The 16,864-nt window shown below is 39.0% G+C and overlaps 1 protein-coding gene across 1 annotated transcript in view; it reads left to right on the top strand.

The window, feature by feature from the left end:
• MTERF2 (mitochondrial transcription termination factor 2) overlaps positions 1-6,344 on the top strand; it is a 666,987-nt gene extending 660,643 nt beyond the window's left edge. Inside the window, exon 3 of the transcript XR_014023966.1 lies at positions 4,593-6,344. The gene's annotated coding sequence lies outside the window, so the exon portion shown is untranslated. The remainder of the gene's footprint in view (positions 1-4,592) is intronic.
• The last annotated feature ends 10,520 nt before the right edge of the window (positions 6,345-16,864 follow it).

Genomic DNA, 16,864 nt, shown 5'->3' with positions numbered 1-16,864 from the left:
GTCCAATCAGGTCGGGCGAGGGGCGCGAAACCCGGAGACGCGCGGACCACGGCCTTCCGGCCCCAGCTCCAACCCTGGCGGCCCCCAGAAGTCTCCGTTGTGCCACCGAGTAACGGTCGTGGGAATTTAGAACCTTCGCCCCAGGGAAGGCAAGACGGTCCCCAGTTTCTCCGGTTCTTCTTCGCCCGGGGGCCTCAGCCTGTTTTCTTAAGCTGCTGCCCTCGGGGGAGTGACTAGCTGGGCCTACTCAGCGGTCCACGTCGGGGCTCGCCTTTGTGACCAAGCGATGGGGTGAGGAGAGACCTGGCTTGTTTGTGTTTCGAGGTTTCTTTTACTCTTTCCTGCCCTCGAAGTGCCTGGGAGTACCGACCTGCCCGGTTCGTCCTCGCCGCCCAGCGCTCACTTAGTGCAAGGCCAGGCGCTTGCCAGACGCTGGGAGAGGGTGAGTGGGAAATGAGAGCCCGGGGCGAAGGCTCAGCCTGCGGAGCAGCTGCAAGAGGATATGGTCTGTGCACTCCCACGTGGCCAGACCTGCCTGCAGCTGAGCCATCTGTCATGTGCGGCTGGGCTTCCAAAGGAGGCTGCGGGTAGCCTCCCCAGGTTGTTTTGAGGACCAAAGAAGATAAGTGCTGTGTTTCTTTGGTCAACATCTATCCCATGAAGATGGCCATAAATCCATCATGCCTGTTTTGAGATCAGAAGAGGTGGCAGGTATGAAAGGGCTTTATAAACTGACATCTTACACAAATGTGCGAGTTTTCCTTTTATGATCTAATTAGCAAGTCAAAAAATACACATGAAAAAAAAATATATATATACAAGAAAGAATATAAACATGAAACAAATGTTCACAATATTTTTTGATATACAAAATAATCAGGGTGGTGCAACTGAGTAATAACTTATTAACAAGGCTCAGGGGAAAAATAGGCACACTAACCAAGAAATCATCCTGAAAGAAGCTAACTTTGATCTAGTCCTTTTTTAAAATGGACTAAATATAGTATATGGCATCAGCCTACTTTTTAATTCATCAAAACAATGAATTAAATCCATCTAGTTGACTGTGCTGAAGTTAACAAGACACTGTAGTTTTACAGAACTCAAAGGAGATTTTAAATCCTGCTCTTTAAATATGGTTAGATGGTTAGCAGTATCTGTGGGTTGTTGTGTTTACCCAGCATGTGAAGTTATGGATACTTCCTCTATTTTCTTGTCACAGAAGTCTCTAATATATCTTTACATGTGACCTTTCAGGTTGGGACTCTAGGCAAAATCATGAAATGCATAATTACACTTTGTTTCTTCTTGTACTTCTTTCTATTATAGAATTTATTAAAGTAAAAATGACATATAAAACTAGCCACTTCTGATTTTTAATTTTTAATAGTTATTCAAAGCTGTAGTTGAATCTATTTCATAAACCAACCAAGAGGTAGGGGAGCTCTTTTTGAGAGTTCACCAGAACATTCTGAAACTGCGAATGAAGGTAGTCATCTATTTCTTGTAAGTCAGAGCCTACTCATTTCTTATTACGTATTTTCTCACCTTTAAAAGTGAATAGCACCACTTAGTGCCCATCCACTCCTGGGTTTAAAATGAAAATAATGGAATTTTGATGGAATGCCTTCCATAAAAGGATTCTATCTTGATTTGAGATACCTTGATGCAACAGAAGGAAACTCAAGGAAGGAAGTCAAGTCCTTCATTTAATATGCTGAACTCCACTTAATTATTCCTATGCTGTGAAATCTCTTTCTTGGATTATTAAAATGAAACTTTGTCTATTGTTTTGAAGAGTTTTGTAATGTCTTAAAATAATGGGTCTCTAGTGCTTTCTGACAAAAACTTATGTTTTAACAAAATAAATTATTACAGTATGTGTCATTCTATTCAGTCTCTTAGTTGGTTACACCCAGAGAGACATTGCCTTATTGAGCAACTGGAGAAATTAGATGTGACATTGCTTAACAAGGTGAGGTGATTCAAAAAGGGCCAGAAAGAAGCAAGCCAGAAATAAGAAATGTGAAAGCAAAAAAAGAAATTATATACCAATAGCACATTGAAGTTGAAAGAGATCCAATCCACCCTTCTACCCAACATTCTAACCTACCTCCTGTTATATGCACAAATAATAGTTTTTGTTGTTCCCAATATGTCTGTGTGGACTCAAGTGACAAATCACAGGCTGGGGTTGTAGCTCAGTGGTAGAACACTTGCCTAGCATGTGTGAGGTACTGGGTTTGATCCTCAGCATCACATAAAAATAAATAAAGTATCTGTGTCCGTCTACAACTAAAAAACAAAAAATTAAAAATCAAATGACAAAAAATTAAAAATCAAATGGTGTAAAGTTTACACATTTTTCCATGTTTCATGAGTATAATGCATTATCCTGACATTGGGAAATGAGCTGGACAATTAACAGCTTTATGTAGTTTGTGATCCAGTGTAAATATTAATGTTTTCCTCTTACTGCATTTTAGCTCTCCTGAACCAGTTACATTATTCTTTGGTTTTCCTTTTCTTGCCCTAATATTGTTCTTAATTTTTCCTGTGATATAATAACAATTAAGATTTGACACAAGCTCTTGGCTTGTATTATCTCTGTCAACAACAAGGCAAGCACTGTTCCCTATATTCATTCAAGGAAACTGAGACACAGAAATTATTTTTGCCCAGGTTCCACATATATTCAAGAGTAGAGTGGAATCAAACCCAGTTCTGTCAAGCCCAAGTTTTTAACGACTATATTCTGAGGGGAAAAAAAAGGCAATACTTAACATCCAGTCAATGGCTTAGTGCTATCAGCAAAGTTGTTAGGAACTTGCCTGACAATTAGGCCTTGATGATCTCCTGTTGAACAGAAATATCTCAGAGAACATCTACATGAGACAGGCTACTCCATGATTATGATGGTCAAAACAAAAATAAGACAACTCTGTAATCATGTCTAAAGATAGACAAAATCATGAATGTTGGTGAGGTAAAGTCACAAATATGAAGTCTATAGAATAGAGAAACTACTATACTCCCTAATAGGCAGCACTAGTTTCAGTAGGATGACCACAGTTCAAAGATACTCAATTTGCTCTTATGTTTTTTTGTGTGCTTGCTCACCACACTTGATCACTGTTGGCTACTTTCTGCTCTCAAATACCTTTAATGAGTAATTTGAGTACCCCAGTTTAGGTCTGGTTTCCTATACCTGGTTCTACCATCTAGTATAGAGGAATATGAAATATGCTATCACCTAATTCTGTTACAAGCCCTGCTCTTCCTATGGACTGTTTGACCTTGTCTGGATTATTTCCAGTTCTCTCCTTCATTACTTAAGGGAATTGTAACCTTCATTTCTTATAACCAGGAGAACAACCAAAACATCAGGCATTTCTCATACACTACCTATGTGTCTAGCACCAGAAGATAAAGGACCTATTTTTTAAACTTACGGAATTTAAACTTTTGAGAAAGACAAGACATATGTGCATCAAGCATTAACAGATTATCAGAGGATAATATGAATAAATTAAAAATATGTAGTCAAAAAATGAGAATGAATACAAAAAAGATAACTATGAATATGAACTGGAGAAAGCATCTGGGGCAGCAAAAAGGAGGGGCAATTTTTAAAATTATCAAGCCTACATTTATAAGGACTTGAGCTGGATACTTATAAACTGGTAGAAATAATTACTGTCTCCCAACATCCAGTAAAGATGCTAGAACCAAGGAGGGGATTGGCAGTAAAAATCCACTTCACCTTGGGGGAAAGCATCCAAAATAGTGGCAGAATTCACCCTCTATAAGCCTAAAGTTAAGTTGGGATTGGTGAAGATGGGCTAAGTGGAGCTTTAATAGAGAGTGGAGCCCAAAGCTGAAACATGGAATCTGTTATCTGCAATGGCCGGGTTGAAATGTAAAAGAAAAAAAAAATGTGTTTACCATGAGAAGGGAGACTTACTGAGTAAATGTTTTTTTATGTGGCCCCCAGGACATAATTTGGTTTGTCTGGGATTTTTGTAAAATATAAGCAAGAGAGCCTCTCATTTGGCCTGTGTGTGGGAACAATTGCCCACCCCATGGTTTAGACAGTGCTATATACATTCTGAGAGGCATGGTCCCTCTTACGGTGAAGAAGCACCTATGGATATTGAACATCTTAAATCCTCTATAACTAGGACAGGTGGATTTCTCCTAACTTGAAATACTGAAAATCAAATGGTTTACAAAGCAAATGAGTTCTACAAAGGGAATAACCTGTTTTAGAGTGCCTTTTGAAGTCCCCTTTATAGTCACATTGAATATAAGGGAAATAGCAACCAATCCTTTCTCAAAGTTATCAATATTAATCTCTCCCTGGATCTGAAATTGTCAAGCTAAAATTTGTATCTGACTGCTTGACCCACTTTCTTGTCTTCAGGGCATATTTTTACTTATCAAGCAAATAATTAATTTTTCAGAATCTCTGTGCTAGTTAACACTCCCAAAACACATCATTAGTCCCTCTGCCATTGCTTCTTGGAAGAATAGATTATAAGGGTGACAAAGTTCGAACAATTTCCTCTTTTTCTCTTTGGTTTCCCCTCCAGGACTTGAATGGTTTTGCTGTACTACACACTTCCACCACGATGTGCTGCTCCATAGACCCCCAAGCAACTGATTGTGGACTGAAACCTCTAAAACTATCAACCAAAATAAAATTTTCTTTCTATGAATTGATTGTATAAGATATTGTAGTAAAAAACTTACACAATATTAAAGAAAAATCTTTTAAAGAATTATCTTTCAGAAAATAAAGACCAAATTATAAAAGCACAGGAAGACTAGAGATGATCAAAAGCAGGGGAAGTGGGAAAAGAAAGAGGAAACAGCAAAAGATATAAAAAGAATAATGGGGATAATAGAAGATAGGCAAAATATTTAATTGATGTTCCTAAGGAAGAAAAGCAAAAACGAGAACATGCAGATAAGTATAAGCAAAATTATGAAATGCATTTTTCCTGAAAAAAAAATGTTGATTGGTACATCACAATCTAAGGAAAATTTTGCCCCATAACTGTTGGCCCAATATACTACTAAAATCACAGGACTTTAAAAGAACATAACTTCTGGAGGAAAACAAAATTTTTATGATGTGTGTCAGGCAAAGTATTCTTAGATACACCAACAAAATCCAATCCAGAAAAGAAAAAAAAAACTAATAAACTGTATTTAACCAATATTTAAAACTTTCATATCTCATAAAACACCATTAAGAAAATAAACTACAAATATGCAAATCATATACCTGCTAAAGGACTTAAATCCAGAATATATAAAGAATTCACCCAGTAATAAAAAAAAACAACTCAATTTAAAAGATATATGAATGACACACACATGAAAAGGTGCTCAATCATTATTCCTCAAGAGGATGTAAACCAAAACCACAGCTGCCACTCCATACCTACCAGAATGACAGTAATAAAAAGCAAATAATTGTTGGTAAGGATGTGGAGAAACAAACCCTAAGATACTGCGGGTAGAAGTGTGAACAATCACTGCAGAAAACAAAAGTTTACCAGCTTCTTAAAAAGGAAAACCTAAGCTTATTATATGATTCTGCAATTCCACTCTAGATATTTCCACAAAGACTTGTATGCAAATGTTCATAGCAGCCTTATGCATAACAGCCAACAAGTAGAAACAAAATGTCCATCAACGGGAAAATAGATAAAATATAGTAAATTCTCATTATTTATTAATTCCATATTTGCCTACTTGCTAAAATTTATTTGTAACCCCCAAGTTAATGCTGCTTTCCCATTCATTTGATATGTGCATGTGCAGAATGGGGAAAAAAAAAAACAACTTTTCAACATCAAATAAGATAGCAGCACTCTGCCTTCTTATTTCAGCTTTCATGCTATAAATAACTGTCCTTTTCACAGTTTTCTAGTTAATGCTGTTTTCTGCTTGTTTGTGCTTTTTTTTTTTGGGGGGGGGGGATTTTATTCTTTAAAGTGACATCCAAGCATATCACTAAAGTGCTGTCTTCTGTTCCTGAGCACAAGATGGTTGTGTTGTGCCTATAGGGAAAATATCTGTGTTAGATGAGTTTTGTTCAAGCATAAATTTTAGTGCTGTTGGCTACTTTAAGCATTTATATATTTAAAATAGGTTTAAATGGTTGATGAAAATCTGATATTTTATAGGAAATTTTACCAAGGCAGTGATTCAGTATTTGATAATGCTGTATTCACAGCAAACTTTTAGACATAACTACCAGGGATAACAAGAATCAACTGTATATCCATATAACAAAGTACGGTTCAGTGGCAAAAAGGAACAAATACTGACAGATGCTACAAAATACATGAATTTCAGCAACATCCTGCTGTGTATGTAGGGGAAATGAGCAATTGAGACTCAAAGGAACATACCATTCATAAATATGGAATTAAGTAATTTTTATTGATCAAAAAAAATAGCAGAATGCAAGCAGGTAAGCCACAAATAGCAACAAAGATATAGTGGATTTTGAGCTCTTGTTTATCTGGAACTAAAGCTCTAGTTGTTATACATCATCCTACATTTAATAAACAAGTAGTTTTTCACCTTGTGGCAGGAGTAACATTGGGCTTATTCTGACATCTTTTGTCATGATTATCTACCCAACCTATTCTGATTCCCTGAATTTCATAATTATCAGGCTTACTCTGATGTTCTGTTCTTCATAATTCTTTATCAATATCTTCTACAAGTGCCTCTGCCAGAGCATGTTGTACTGACCAGGGCATTTAGTACTGATTGTGTGCTTGAACATTCTTCAGTACTGCTAGATAAATTTCTCCCACATGTGAAGGAAGTCAGTTACAAAAGACTACATACTGTATTATTTCATATATGTGAAATGACCAGAAAAAGCAGATTTCAGAGCTAGAAAACAGGTCAGTGGTTGCCTGGACTGCAGGAGGGAATAGGAAGCCAAGCACAATGGGCACAAATGGGCTCAAAATCCACTATATCTTTGTATTTGTGGCTTACCTGCTTGCATTCTGCTATTTTTTTTTGATCAATAAAAATTACTTAATTCCATATTTATGAATGGCATGTTCCTTTGAGTCTCAATTTGCTCATTTCCCCTACGCACACAGCAGGATGTTGCTGAAATTCATGTATTTTGTAGCATCTGTCAGAATTTGTTCCTTTTTGCCACTGAACCATACTTGATGGGATGATGAAAATGTGTTGAATTTTAGCAGTGGTTGCACAAATATATAAATTTACTAAAACTCTGCATTGTACACCTAAAGTAGGCAGATATTATAGTATGTAAGTTATGTCCATGAAAGCTGTTGAGGGGGAGATAAGGAATTACTTGGGTAGCCAACACTGAGCCACTTAAAAGAGGGTATGAGGTAGATTCAGGTTCTCCTCAGAAACAGTGTCTTCTCACAGAAATATTCAGCACCACAAGACAATAAAGCAATACCTAAAAAATACAATGCTATGGCTTAAATATGAGGTGTCCCCCAAAAGCTCATGTATGAAAAACAATGCAAGAAAAATTAGATTGAATTATGAGAACCTAATCCAGTCAGTGCAACAATCCACTTGAATAGATTAACTTGGTGGTAGCTGTGGGAGGTAAGTTGTGGCTGGAGGAGACAGGTCACTAGGGGCGTACCTTTGGAGTACATATTTTGTCCCTGATGGGCAGCTCTCTCTGCTTCCTGGTTGCCATGTCCTGAGCTCCTTTCTTCCTTCATACCCTTTGGCCATGATATTCTGCCTCATTCTTGTCAAGAGCAATGGAGTTGGCTGTCTGTGGACTGAAATCTCTGAAACTGTGAATGTTAAATAAACTTTTCCTCCTCTAAAATGTTCTTGTCAGATCTTTTGGTCACAGCAACCAGAAAGCTGACTCAAACAATAAGGAAGCCAAGCACAATGCATTGCATGGGCAGTTCAGCTCCTTGGGAGCTGAGGTAGGATGATTGCTGAGCCCAGGAATTTCAGGCCATCTGGGTTGCTTAGTAACACCCCATCTCATAAAAGAAGCAAACAAAACCCACACAGGTATAGTAAAAATTTACATATTCAACCAGCCTTTCTCCCATCCTATAGGGTCATCTGCAATGTGACTTTTCTACTCTCCCATTGAGAAAGAGAATTCTTCCCCTTCAGTCTGGTTAGGGCCTTAGTAACTCTTGTGCGAGCAGAATGAGGCAGAAGTGAAGCTGTATGTCTTCCAAGGCTAGATTCTCCACTGGTCTCTTGAAACACTCATCCAGACTCCCTCATGGGTGCTCCTTCTCAAAACTCAGGTACCCTGCTCAGAAAGGCCTGAGTCGCATGGAGAGGCCAAAGCTCTGGTTAATGGCCCCAACTAAGCTCAACTTTTAAATCATCCTTGCCCAAGCAACAAGCTGAGCAATGAAGGCTTCAGATGATTTGATTCCCAGCTTTCAATGGCTCCCAGAGGGAAGCACTGAGGCCCCAGACGGAATAGACAACTCCTCTGCTGCAGCTCATACAAGTCCTGGCTCAGAATCTGTGAGCACATTGGATGGGGTTCCCCCCCACCATAAATTTGGAGTGATTTGCTAAGTGGCAAGAGATAACCAGAACAGCAGGAGTTTGGCAGAAGTGATGCTGTGTGATTCTCACTTCACCTTACTCTTTTTTTCTTTGTATTTAGTGCAGAGGTACTGTAAGACTTTGTAAATATCCAACTTTCATTTAACTCATTTACGTATTTAAATAAATGTGGACTCGTGGATTTCTATTTGATTCAGTAGGCCATTATTTTGAGGCTCAGATTGACCCAGATTTGACTAGTGAGAGTCCCTTTAAGTTAACTTCTATTTATTTTTAACATGGACCCATAACTCTGAGCAGTTTCTAACTTTCTGGCACAAGAAGATGTTCTAGCTTTATTTTGGGTGCTCCCTTCCCTAACCTTGAATCATCCATTTCATAGAAGTCCTTTTAGTAGAGAATGATATTAAGAAACAAAAGATCTGGTGCTGGATGGGCTCTTTGCTGTTAGGTTTACACACACACACACACACACACACACACACACACACACACACACACCACTTAAATCTATATGGCTACATATTGACAACCATGAGTTCACACCGGTATCTCTTATTTCCGTATCAGCATCACAGGGTTCATTTTTGCTTTCTCCCTTTCCATTAGCATATCTCCTCTCTGACCATGACATTCCTGGTTATACTATTATCTTTATTTATCTGAGTAATTACCCTATTGCCCACCACAACCCCCCACCATGTGGATACCCTCCATTACCCTAGGCCTGGGCACCATAGGAGTAGCAGAGGAACAACCAGGGAAGGCTTATATTGGCAGGACAAAGAGAGGGGATTGAGGAGGTTGTCCATGTGGGGTGAGAGCAGTAAGGATTTCAGAATGGCCATGGAAGCCTAGCTTATTGATCCTCTTTATATATATATATGTGTGTGTGTGTGTGTGTGTGTGTGTGTGTGTGTGTGTGTAGCTGGACACAATGCCTTTATTCATTTATTTTTATGTGGTACTGAGATTTGAATCCAGGGCCCTGCACATGCTAGGTAGGCACTCTACCGCTGAGCCACAACCCCAGCTCCATATTGATCCTCTTAATAGCCTTGGACTGAATATTTAACGAAAAAAAGGAAAAGAGAAAGTAGAGAGAAGAAGAAAAGGAAGAAAGAACTTAATAACTTATTAAATAAATTTATAAAATAATTTTTTAAAGTTTTAGAGTATAATATAATAACAAACAAGTTTGTTTTTAAAAAATATGAAGTACCACATCCATGACCTATTCCAATTATACTCACTTTTTAAAGCAACATTTGTCTTTGTTTACAAATACAACAGAGTGATAAAACCTAACATCTCAAACAGATTGCCTGCTTGCTAGGAGCCACAAGCAAATAATATGATGCATGGCACCTTCGGTTGTAAGGTGACGCCAGCTAGCCACTGAGATGATATGATTATGTTAAGATTTACATTCATATGGAAATTGGACTCCTGCTGTTCATCTTGGCCTGCTACGGGACTCATGTTACAGGACTCCTGGAGAGTTCCCATTGGTTGGGGAAGGATAGTAGGAGGGAATTCCGGGGGAGGTTGGGCCCCCCCCCCTTCCGGTAGACGGAGGCCTGGGTGGACCGGTTTTGGCTTGCCGGCGCCTATGGAGTATTGGCGGCTTTTTCAAAAATAAAGTTTTGTTCCTGCTTGAGTGGCTTGTGATTCTGTGCCCAGCCAAGACTGCGGCACCTGCTGTTCATTATACAAATATATATATGTCTCAAGTCACGTTTTAAGCAGTTTAGCTTACAATTCAAAGACAGTTTAGCTTACAATTCAAAGACAATTATAGACATTAAATTTGTCATTAAAAAGTTTATTAAATCACAATTTCAAGAAAAACTACCAAAAAAAAAAAAACTTTATAAACATGCATTGGAAGTCAAGTTAACTTGTAAGCAACTGATTTTTTTAAAGTAGATTTATTACTGAAACAATTTAAGGGTACAATGCTATGAGAGGTTTTCCTCTAGATATTTTCCTGGATGAAGGCACTGTTGATGCTTTTACTGAAGAGCAGATGCTGATTTGTTGACATTAAGTAACCATGACTATTCCATGAGATATTGCCCCTAAAAGGCAAAGTGAGCAACATATTCCAATGTAGGACAGCCATGATTTATATATGTCCTGGCCTGGGTTTTTATTTTAATGTTACCACAAATAGTAGGTTTTAGAGCTTTGTGACCCATATGGCTAAAAATAAGGTAGAACTCAAAGAAAAGTTTTCTTTAAAACTCAAGAATTTAAATTAACACTAATGAACAGTTAACATTAAATGGCAGTCTTTAAAATGTACACAAAATATAACTTCAAGAAGATCACATTTATTTATCCTATAAAGTAATCATTTGTTTAAATTATGGCAACTAATTTTTCAAGTATGTTTATTAGGGAAACAGTAATTATAAAAATATTGAAATGGGTGCACATCTGTAATCCCAGCAACTCAGGAACCTAAATCAGGAGGATTACAAGTTTGAGGTCAACCTCTATAACTTAGCAAGAGCCTGTCTCAAAAGGATGTGGCTCAATGGTAAAGCTACTCTGAGTTCAATACCCAGTATCCAAAAAAAAAAAAAAAAAACCTTGAAATAGATTGCCAATTAAGTTGCAGATTCTAACCATAATCCATATCACCTTAGAAATTAAGTGGTTTCATAAATAAAATCTACCAAGGATAAAAATTTGTAAAGTATATAACTAAAATACTCCCATTAGCTTTCTATGAAATGCAAATCAAAATCACATTTGAATGATTGCATTTTTTATCTGATTGTTCCAAATATACATGCTGTTCAAGAGGCACACATCTATTCTGAAAGGTGCAAGACTTATTCTTTCATAAATGCCCTCTAATACTAAAACCAAAGAGGAAGAAGGAGAAAACTGGCAATTTGGGGGGGGTGCTAAGATATGAACCCAGACCCTTGCACATGCTAGGTAAGCATTCTACAGCTGAATTACACTCCCCAGCCCCAAACCAGCAAATTTTCTGTGTGCATTCAGAAGTATATATGCCACACTTTGAAAAGCAAATTGACATCTTTTCATTGTTAATGGTAAGAATGGGACCACCAGGTGGAAGATTCTCAAGGGAACATGAGAAGAATTGTGAGATGGAGACTTGATATGGGATATGATCTTGTACGTGGCAGTACATGGTGACCATTGTTCTCAGGCTCCAGATGGGACAGAACTTCATTGAGATAGGTAGTGCTGCCCTGGTGCTTGGGAAGAGGATGAACAGGATATTGCCCTAGTGGTACATATGGAATATTAAAACTAAGATTCTGCCCTCTTATTCCAGATGCCCATGGTTCAGAAATACAGATGTCCAGGGACCTAAAAGACCAGTTATAGCTGGATCTGTGTCACAGCACCATATGGTCTAGGAAACTCTGGAAAACGCATAGTTGGTCAGGGCCTATTTATGTTGGAGCTGATTAGGGATCATCAGGTGGGGTAATGCTGGTCCAGAAAGAGGAAAAGTGTGCTGTTAGAGGGAAGCTGTCCTGCTAGTGCAACAAGAAGCACAGTTGCAAGAGGCACAGTGGGTTGCATTGGGCGGGAATCCAGATGGCACTGAAGGCGAAACAGTTGGATTGTTCCATGGTTTGGAATCTTATCCAGCCTTGAGGAAGTTGGCCAGGTTTTCTATTGCTCACAGCAGAGGCTCCAGCAGGGGAGTGTTGAGGTAGAACACTTGCCATAGAAAATCCATCAGACATCTTCCTGGCAAGATCCGAGCCTGCCTCAGATGCAATGGTGGGCTGAGAGAACTGGGTGCCAAGGAATTAAGTGCAGTCTAAATGATGACAGCAGTGCCAGCAGCACAGGTTCAAAAATTTACCCATCTGAAGTGTACAATTCAGTGATTTTTTTGTACATTCACAGAGTGTGTATACTCACAGTAGTGAGATAATACCCACTAATTTTAGAATGTTTTCATCACCCCAAAAAGAAACCCCAGGGCTGGGGGTAGAGCTCAGTTGGTAGAGTGCTTGCCTCCCATGCACAAGGTCTTGGATTCAATCTCCAGCTCCACCAAAAAAAAAAGAAAAGAAACCTCATACCCACTAATAGTCACGCCCCATTTTCCCTGGGCACTTTCAACCCTAGTGAACCAACAACCTGTTTCCTGTCTATATGGGTTTGCTATTCTAGAAATTTCATATAATATAGGACCATTTGTGTCTGGCTTCTTTCACTTAGCATGATGTTTTTAGGGTTCACCCGTATTGTGGCACATATCCTTCAACTTATAAAAGACAAATATTTTCTTTTCATAAAACCAAACACTTTCTATGCTGTACATGAAAGACACCCTTTAAACAAAGTGATTCAGAAATATTGTAAACTAGAAGATGAAAAAGGTTTAGCAAATGTATACTAGACAGATACAAAAAAAAAAAAAGACCTTAGATCACATTAGACAAACTAGAAATCAGTTTTAAAACATTAAACATAAAAAACAAGTTCAACTCATATCATTAGAACAACCTTGAACTTGTATGTGTTGACATTTTGCTGCTGTGACAGACATACCCAATAAAAACCATTTAGAGCCAGTCAGGGTGGTGCACTCCCAGCAGCTCAGGAGGCTGAGGCAGGAGAATCATGAGTTCAAAGCCAGCCTCAGCAAAAACAAGGCACTAAGCAACTCGTGAGACCCTGTCTCTAAGTAAAATACAAAATAGGTCTGGGGATGTGGTTCAGTGGTTGAGTGCCCCTGAGTTCAATCCCTGGTACAAAAAAAAAAAAGAATAACTTAGAAGAGGGAAGTTTTATTTTGGCTCCTGATTTCAGAGGCTCAATCCATGGTTACCTAACTCCATTGTCCTAGACCAGTGGTGAGGCAGAACATCGTGACATAAGGTTGTAGCAGAAGAAAACTCACTTCATAGCATCCAGGAAGCAGAGAGAAAAAGGGGAGTGGCCCTGGGGAAGATGAACCCTCCCAGGGCAGCCCCTAGTGACCCACCTCCTCCAGCCATGCCCCACTGCCTACGTTTACTCCCCCAGTTAGTCCATTCATATTATTGATCTATCAAGTGAATTAATTCACTGATTAGATTACAACTCTCATAATCTGATCATTTAACCTCCTGTGCCAACACAGGAACTTTTTGTTTTTTGTTTTATATATTGAGACAGAGTTTTACTAAGTTGCTGAGGGCCTTCCTAAATTGCTGAGGCTGTCCTCAAACTTGCAATCCTTCTATCTCAGCCTCTCAAATTGCTGGGATTACAGGCAGGCACCACTACACCCAGCTATAACACAGAAACTTTGGAAGGACACCTCTTTCCAAACCATAACAATGTAACAATTACAAATATACATTAAATAATAGCAACTTTCATTAAGTGTAAAAATTATCAAAGAAAAAAGAAATAGAAACACATCAACAAGAGGATACTTTAACTCAATACTCAGACAAAGTGAGCAAAAAAAGTGAGGCCATAAAATACCCAAGCAACATATTAGATAAAGCCTGACCTGTGTGCCTGACCATAGAAAATGCATCTTCCTATCAAGCTTCTGTGAAATCTCACAAGAATTGGCCATACCTAGACAACAAAGGAATTTTTCGTAAATTCCAAAAACAGAATTAATACAACATTCTCTGATCACAATGTAATAAAACTAGAAATTAATGAAATCATCAAACAAAAAAATCCTTCTTCCTGAAAATATTTCAACTCTTTTAACAGTGTTGGATCAAAAAGGGCAAGTACTAATGGCCATTTAATTATTTCTGGAATGTATAATAATGAAAACATTACATATCAGACACATAGCATATAAAGTAGTGCACAGATCAAAATTCTAGTGCTAAATACTTATATAGATAATAAAGAAACAAGTATAATAAATTAAGCATCTGGATACAGTAAAAGGTATAACCAAACAACGAAAGGAAAATAAAGGGAATTAATAAATATAAAAGCAGAAAACAAGTTGGAGAAATATTCTGCCCTTGTTTTGGCAGTGCTGGGATGAAATCCAGAGCCTTGCACATGCTAATTAAGTTCTCTCCACTAAGCTACATCCCCTGCCCTATGGGGGGAAATTTTAAGAGCACAACCAATAAATCTGTTTCTAAAATCCTCTTCAGGAAAAAAAACAAAAACAAATAATTAGATAAACCCCTAGCTAACCAGTATTAATCTCACATTAATCACATTAAGTGTTCCATTGCTGAAAGGATTCCTGAGATTCAATTTATACTCACTGATCAGCTTGAAGACAGGCAGAGGACACAGCTCAGAAACAGGAGAAGGACATGCACTGAGCTGAGAATGGAGGTGCACACCTGTCATCCCAGCAGCTCAGGAGACTGAGGCATGGATTGACTGGGTGGTAACTACAGGCAGGGAGAGTGTGGCTGGACGAGGTAGATCCTTGGGGGCATGCCTTTGGGTTCATATCTTGTTCCTGGTGAGCAGGGCTCTCTCTGCTTCCTGGTGCTATGTGCTGAGCTGCTTCCCTCCTCCATGCCCTTCTACCAAGCTGTTTTGCCTCACCTCAGGCCAAGATGCTGGAGTTTGCTGTCTATGAGATCTCTGAAAATGTGAACCCCAAATAAACTTTTTACCCCTCTGTTTTCTTGTCAGGTCTTTTGATCACAGCTCCAAAAAAAAAAAAAAAAATCTCACTGAAACACCTGCAGAGAGTAATAGCTATCCCGATTTCCAGGAATTTGTCCTAGGTATTTCACTGGCAAAAATATGAAATGAGAGGGTTTCAAGATGGCAGAATATATAGGAGGCCACTTTCCTGGCTGCTTTATGGTGCAAAACCAAGAAAGCAGACAGGCAGCTTCTCAATAAAGTGGGTGAACAAAAAAAAGGGGGGGAGAACTTTATTGAAATTTAAAACTGGACATTCAAAGCAGATCTGGGACTCTGGAAGTTGGATATAATAAGAAAGAAATCCCCAGCAGTACAGCTGCTGCCATAGCCGGGCCAGAAGCACCAGCCATAGTGGTCCCTCCAAGAGCAAAGTGGAGCAATAAGGGAATTAAAGGAACCTGCATTCTTAGGAGACCTGAGGTGTGTCTGGGTATGAAGCATTTAGAGATCAAGGACATTGCCTGACTAAACTCAAAGGCACACTGCACAATGTCCTTGTATGGGAGAGAAGCCACCATCTCTCCAGGCAGCATGCAGAGGACAAAGGAAGGAAACATTTTGTAGCTGTGGCCTGGGGGCCAGCAGCTGAGGGAGCTGATTCTTGGCAAACCAGAGTTTGGCCTGATATACAGGCCCAGTAAACACTCACTGCACAACACAGAGTATGCTAAGGGACCCGAAGAAAACCAAACATGGAGAGAGGTTTACACAGGGGACAACTTGTCATGGAAACCCACCCAGCTCTCCCCTTCCCCTCCAATCCAGCTGTTGCTTGTAGGACCAGCTGGGAGAGACAAGTCTGGCTGGGAATTCAGAAGGGCTGGGGTGGGAGAGATTGAGTTTGGGGACTGAACTCAAGACAAGGAAATGTGGAGTCCACAGGTGACATAGGGGGTTAAGAATTGGCTTCACCACCACGCAAGTGGAACCCAAGGGAGATCCCCGGGGTACGGTCTTCCAGTGTAGGCCACCAATTACTGGGCACTGGAGGTTCTGATTTAAAATCTCCAGAGCAACTGGCATTCAACAAAGAGCCTGGAGCCCACCTAAGGCTAAACACTACCTCCAGAAATTCCACCTACAGGATTAATTCTCTCACTCCAGCCATCCAGATGGTGGAGCATCATGCTCCAGGTGACCCCACCTACAACTGCTGAGAAGAGAAGCTGAGAATCTTTTGAACTCTAACAGAAAAGATTATTTAACTTTTCATTGAGATGTTTCTCTCTTTTTTTCTTTTTTCACTTTTCTCTGTTTAATTGTGACTTGATTGTACATAGACTTTTTTTCTCATTTCTATCATGTTTGAAGCCAGTTACTTTTCATGGATCAAGTTTTGAGGAGGAATTACACTAAAAGGAATTACACTAAAATTCTCCTGTGAATCAATGGAGAAACAAATTCAAATTAAAAACCACAAATAAATAAAAATGTCAGGTTACAAAAATTATATCCCAATAATAATATTGAGGCTGGGGTTGTGGCTCAGCAGTAGAGCGCTTGTCTCACACATGCAAGATCCTGGGTTCAATCCTCAGCACCACATAAAAATAAATGGATAAAATAAAGGTATTGTGTCCAACTACAACTAAAAAGTAAATATAAAAAAATAATATTGAATGTAAGTGCCCTA

This window comes from Spermophilus citellus, assembly GCF_964194105.1.
Source record: "Spermophilus citellus genome assembly, chromosome: 10".
In the NCBI taxonomy this organism is placed as follows: domain Eukaryota; kingdom Metazoa; phylum Chordata; class Mammalia; order Rodentia; family Sciuridae; genus Spermophilus; species Spermophilus citellus.
Note: the sequence above shows the minus strand (reverse complement) of the source record. Positions and strands in the feature narration are given on the sequence as shown.